The sequence below is a fragment of the Montipora capricornis genome, chromosome 2 (genome assembly GCF_036669925.1).
Source record: "Montipora capricornis isolate CH-2021 chromosome 2, ASM3666992v2, whole genome shotgun sequence".
NCBI classification, from domain to species: Eukaryota; Metazoa; Cnidaria; class Anthozoa; order Scleractinia; family Acroporidae; genus Montipora; species Montipora capricornis.
The window spans coordinates 30,688,899-30,695,299 of NC_090884.1; the positions used below are offsets into that span (position 1 = coordinate 30,688,899).

Genomic DNA, 6,401 nt, shown 5'->3' on the forward strand with positions numbered 1-6,401 from the left:
TTTTGAATAAATTAATCGAAACTATTGATTGGCTTTCTTTTAGAAAAATCGCGTGGTTTGTGCATGGTTAGGGCCAAAACAGCGAACAAAGTTGAACAAATTTGTTCACTGGTATGCTAAGTGAGCTTTCTAGACAAGGGCAAAAGCTTTCCTCAAGCTATCCTATCCCTCTAAAATTACTTACTTTCAACTGTCGTTCCCCTGCTTTGGTATAGGATCTGTATGTGTTTGCTGCAGGAACGTTAAACATTGTGCCAACAGATATTCAACATGTATACAGATTGCTATTCAAAGTTTATGGCCTTGTGACTTTCCAGAGGAGACAAGAGATCCTCGCGTATCGTTATAAACTTGAAAATTCACCACTCGTCTGGAAGTAATTCAATTCTGAAATTCGAGAGTTCCGTACAAATGAAAACGCAAGAAACGTGTTGTAATACCTCGCACAAAATAAAAGCGTTTTTAAGCCTGACTGCTCTTGACATGTATTACAATAAATCAGATGACTTAAAGTCTCGATTCAAGGCGCATACTTTTTTGAATCGATTGCATGCTGATGAATACAATGTGTCTGTACTCTCTTTAATAATCGGCTTTACGTGACGCCACCAGTCGGTGCGTTTTTTTTAATAAAGATACTTTAAATATGTCAGTCAACCATTGTTAAATTGTGTCCGATCAAAACCGATTTGTGCATGCGCTATAAATTGCTTATCAACAGCCTTTGATCAATTTTGTGTTACCACAATGAAAGGAACGTCTGCGTCGAGCGTAATATATACCCGTCCACCAGAACGTTTTGTCAGGATCGGTTAGAGGCCTCTTTGGAGGGTTCCAAGGTTTGCATCAATGCGCGGCAGCGTAAAGTGGGTTTGGGCCCGGTGCAAGTCCTCCCATGCAACTGATCTAGGGAATTCCGCTCTCAAGCTTTGCGAAGTTGGTGAGTTGCGCCACCACGTAGGTCATTGAGATGTCAGGAAGGACCGTTCATTTTTCACCTCAAATAAAATTTAAGTGGTTCCTTTCTTCCCCTTGCACAAGCAGGGGACATGGCACAGTGTCGCTGTGTTAACTTTGATTACAGTCAAAATCTTGGAAATATGCGACAAATATATATATATAGTTTGAAGGGACCAAGGACGGACAACTCTTGGATGACATTTTCATTGGGAGAAAAACGTTTTATGCCCTGAGCGGGATTTGAACCCACGTCTCCCTGATTACCGGTTGGATGTGATCACCACTACACTATCAGAGCAACCATGCTGGCCAATCTAGATAGCGAATGGGAATTAAGTGGTCATCCTGGGCCCATGTTTTTCCCAACCAGAACGATGATTCACAGGCGGACGATATATATATATATATACCTATCTTAAGGTATCTTAAGGTCTCTTAAGGTCTCTACCACAAAAATTGACATTGATATTTTACTCTTATTACTGGGTTGCCTATGGCAAACCCAGTCGAGGTCTACGTTTAGTTTGTTTGTTTTCTTTTTTTTTTTTTTTTTTTTTTTTTTCCGTGTCGGTAAAAGTCTTGCCTGTCACTCCCCTGGTAAGTAGTGTCTTTGTGTATAGAGCCTTCTGCGCGTATTTTCTTAGGATCGAGAGGGTAGTGGAACTGCGTAGATTTCTCTTGTGGACACAGTAGAATCATTAACTTAGCCTGCAATGGCGTCGAAAGTCATGCAACGCGAATGGCGTTTTAGTGGATCCTTAAACAAAATATACCCTTATGGAGCTCAATAATGGAAAGTCAGTTGGATAAACTAGGCATGAATCTCAAAAGCGACGAGTACTGGACTTCGACAACAATCTATCGCCCGTCGAGACGAAATCAAAGTGAGCAGTATTTACCTGAAGTACATGGTAATTTGACACAATTGAGTTTCTTGTCTTCACGCACGCAATCAAATAGGAAGAGGTTTTCGCCTCTAAGAGCAAATATGTTGTTTGTTTCAATAAAATTTTCGCTGGAAAAGGATTCTGTGGTATTTTCTGCCTTTGTGAATTATAATATCATGTTGTGTATTGAATTTTCGAGCTTAAGGTTCAAATGTGATATGGGAGAAGTTTTTTAGTATTGCTCTGTAAGCAGGAAGGGTTCACAGGCCTGTTGGAAGCGTGCTTGAGTTTCAACAAAATGAGGCCCCAAATCAGTGAAAACTTGTGACGCAGATAAATAATAAAGTAGCTGCTATTTCCAAAATGATGGAATTACCTGGTGATAAATAACGTCGTACGCGTCTTGGAGAGTAAATTTTGACTTTGCATAAACAAGAGTTGGGCGATTGTGATCTTTGTTTTGACTTCGCTCATTTCTGTCATTTCATTGTCAAACTTTATAACACTTGACAGAAAAAGAAACTTACAAAAACCCGGTATCTTGCCATCATTTGACACAGATGCTTCACTGTTTGGCGAGTAAACATGCCGCGGTAACTTTAATCACGGCGCCCGCTGAATTCCGGCCATGTCGCTTTCGATTTTGCAATTTACTTGAACGTAGCAAAAATCTCCCAAAATGTTTGTCGCTGATCGTAACTTTTATATTCTATATTTACGGTTCAAAATTACTGTTGTTTTCATGTCGTAAATATTTTATTCTCGATCGACTGTCCGGGAAACTTCCTTCTGCTCTTTCTGAAAACTGTGTATCAATATTTATTTGCTTTTTCATCAATATTTGTTTTGCATAAAGCAAGCTAACAGAATCTGTACCTTGCTGAGTTCGCATTTGTTAGCGTTAATAGTATTTTCGGTCAGATGTTTCTGTTTTGTATGAGGGGTTTATTGTTTTGGTCTCCCATCCCAACACTAACCCCGCGAAACAGGGCTTGCCTGCGCCTTCAGTGAAGTTTAGTATTACAAAGTTTTCGGATGCTCATAGGGCACACTTGTGGTGAAAAGAAGTTGTGAGGGAACTTGAAAATTATCAACATGTCAGCCCAGAAGCCAATGTTTCTCGCTTCTCTTTTATTTGTTATTCTTCAGAGACTAGAATGCTGTATTTTACTACCACACAATTCAGTGCCTTCTGATTTTCTGTAGCACGTACCACAGGCAAGCCAGTGTATGCTTCACAGAAGCATCTAGTTTCAAGCTAACTCAACTCGTGAGAAAAGGTGGTTTTTCTCACGCATGCAGGGCCTTCCCCTGACGAGCTAGAGAGAAACCAATGGATGCGCCATCAAATGCTGCAATAACTTCTCGGGGTTAGGGGGGGAATAGCTATTTCCGGGGGAGAGATATCACCAAAAAAAATTGCCTTCTCTCACGTATACAGGGCCTTCCCCTGACGTGCTAGAGAGAAACCAATGGTACCACGAGATTCGCCAGCAAATTCTGCAAGAACTTCTGGGGGCTAGGGGGGGAGTAGCTATTTCCGGGAAGGAAATATCGCCAAAAAACTGACTTTTCTTACGTATGCAGGACTTTCCCACGGGATGCGCCATGAAATTTTGCAACAACTTCTGGGGATTAGAGAGACCACACTCAAAACCGGTGGGAGTTAGACTCTAAAAACCACTTTTCCTCATGTGTGTACAGTCTTCCAGAGGCCGTTAAAAGTGAAACGGACTTTACCACGAGATGGGCCATCTCCTGAGGAATCTTCCTGGCGCGGTCTCGGGTCCCCCAGACCTAAACGGGGGGATTTAGGCCCAAAGACGAAAAACAAGTTTTTCGAGGATGACTCCCCCGGGATTTAGAAATTGGCAAATCTAAGGGCACCGTGAGGAGGGTCTCCAAAGGGCGCGTCTGATGAGCATAAAGCAAAGTCCCGGGGGCCATTTTCGTGTCAAAACAGGGGTGTTCTTGGGCCTCTAACGTCCACAGATCGATTCGCCCCGGGTCGAAACTGGTGCGAAAAGTTGTTGGGCAATAGAGTCTAGGCGCATGAGGAATGGGGTCCCAAGGGAATAAAACGTAGGAATGTTAAGGACAAAAGACTGTGCACAGGGCGCCCACCTCAACACATGATGCCCATATTTCGTCACGTGATAGATCTCGTTGAGACCTTTCCAACAGTGTATGGTATTGTGGGATATCTCCATGGCAACCTGAAATAAGCTTTTTTGATGATCTGGCAGTACAGATCCAGTAGTAGATTAACTCCTACAGAGGATTTGAGGCTATTCAGGAGTCGACTGGAGAGGTGGTCGTGAAAGTTGACCCTCGGATTTGAGCTACGAAGCTGAAACTTGGCACGCACCTGCGTAAGGCCTAGAAGGTGAGGCCAAAAGAATATGGGGGAGACCGGGCAAAACCGGGGGGAGTTATGGCCAAAAAACGTTTTTCTCACTTACGCAAAGCATTCCTCTAAGATGCTACAAGGAAACCAATGGTATAACGAGAGGCGCATTTTAATTCCGCAACTACTTCTTGGGGTTACGGAGACCACACTCAAAACTGAGGGGAGTTAAACCCGAAACCGAAAAACCACTTTTCCTCATGTGTGTACAGTCTTCCAGAGGCCGTTAAAAGTGAAACGGACCTTACCACGAGATGGGCCATCTCCTGAGGAATCTTCCTGGCGCAGTCTCGGGTCCCCCGGACCCAAACGGGTTGAGTTAGGCCCAAAAACGAAAAAGAAGTTTTTCGAGGATAACTCCCCTGGGATTTGGAATTCGGCCAATCCAAGGGCACAGTGAGGAGGGTCTCCGGAGGGCGCGTCTGATGAGCATAAAGCAAAGTCCGGGGGGCCATTTTCGTGTCAAAACAGGGGTGTTCTTCAGCCTCTGGCGTCCACAAGTCGATTCGCCCCGGGTCGAAACTGGTGCGAAAAGTTGTTGGGCAATAGAGTCTAGACGCATGAGGAATGGGGTCCCAAGGGAATAAAACGTAGGAATGTGAAGGACAAAAGACTGTGCACAGGGCGCCCACCTCAACACAGGATCCCATATTTCGTCACGTGATAGATCTCGTTGAGACCTTTCCAACGGTGTATGGTATTGTGGGATATCTCCATGGCAACCTGAAATAAGCTTTTTCGATGATCTGGCCGTGCAGATCCGGTAGTAGATTTACTCCTACAGAGGATTTGAGGCTCTTCAGGAGTCGACTGGGGAGGTGCTCGTGAAATTTGACCCTCAGATTTCAGCTACGAAGCTGAAACTTGGCACGCACCTGCGTAAGGCCTTGAAGGTAAGGCCAAAAGAATATGGGGTAGACTGGGCAAAACCGGGGGGAGTTATGGCCAAAAAACTTTTTCTCACTTACGCAAAGCCTTCCTCTGAGGTGCTACAAGGAAACCAGTGGTATCACGAGATGCGCCTTGTAATTCCGCAACTACTTCTCGGGATTAGGGAGACCACACTCAAAACTGAGGGGAGTTAAACCCGAAAAACCACTTTTCCTCATGTGTGTACAGTCTTCCAGAGGCCGTTAAAAGTGAAACGGACCTTACCACGAGATGGGCCATCTCCTGAGGAATCTTCCTGGCTTTCCGGTGGGGGGACGTTTCAAGACAAAGACCCGCTTGGTCTCCTGCAAGACTTAAAAAAAAAGGCCCCTTCACCGCCCTGGGTTACGTCCATAAATGCGAGAATCATAACTTTACTTGATTTCATATCTGCAGTTCAGTATACGATTCATTTCATATACCATTTCGTTCGTTGACAGTATTTATTTGACAACATATTACGATTTGGCAATACGTACTAAGATTTCTGCGTCAAATTATCTCACTGACCTCGAGTCTCTTGTTAATCACGAGCTTGGCAACTTCAACGAATGGCTTAAGGCCAACAAACTGTCTTTGAACATAAAAAAAATCAAACTTTGTCATCTTTCGTCCCAGGCAAAAGAATATGCCCTTCATACCTAGGATTAGAATTCTCGACTCCGTGACTAACACCTCGCAAACCTTGAAATGAAAGATTATTTCAAATACCTTGGCTTGATGATTGATTCAAATTTTTCATGGAAATATCACATAGAGTCTATCTGCCACAAGATTCCACATTATGTCCCACGTCGTGTTTTACTTTCAGTGTACAACTCATTAATTGTCCCTTACTTAACTTATGGTATTTGTGCTTGGGGTAATTGTGCCTTGAAATTTCAAAGAAAGATCGTAACTCTACAAAAACGGGCCTTACGTCTTATTTACTTCTGTAAGTCTAAGGAACACGCCGTACCCTTCTTTGTCAAATCAAGTTGCCTTCCCCTACCTAGCCTATTTTCCAGAGATTGTAGCTAGTTATTGTATGATATCAACAGACAGACAGCACCAGTTAGTATACTCAATCAGTTTGTTAAAACAAGTCAGATTCATAATTGAGAACTTATTGTAATTGAGATTTACAAGGTTGTTCTGAAATTTACCTGGATAGTGACAGTAAGATTAGGATTTTGCCTAAAAAACCTTGAAATAATTAAAGAGGAGAAACCTTTAAG

At 43.1% G+C, this 6,401-nt stretch overlaps 1 long non-coding RNA gene across 1 annotated transcript in view; it reads right to left on the reverse strand.

The window, feature by feature from the left end:
* The window catches only part of LOC138018195 (uncharacterized), a 5,504-nt gene extending 4,976 nt beyond the window's left edge, over nt 1-528 (reverse strand). The window contains exon 1 of the long non-coding RNA XR_011125999.1: nt 185-528. This is a non-coding gene — a long non-coding RNA (uncharacterized lncRNA). The remainder of the gene's footprint in view (nt 1-184) is intronic.
* Nucleotides 529-6,401: the final 5,873 nt, after the last annotated feature.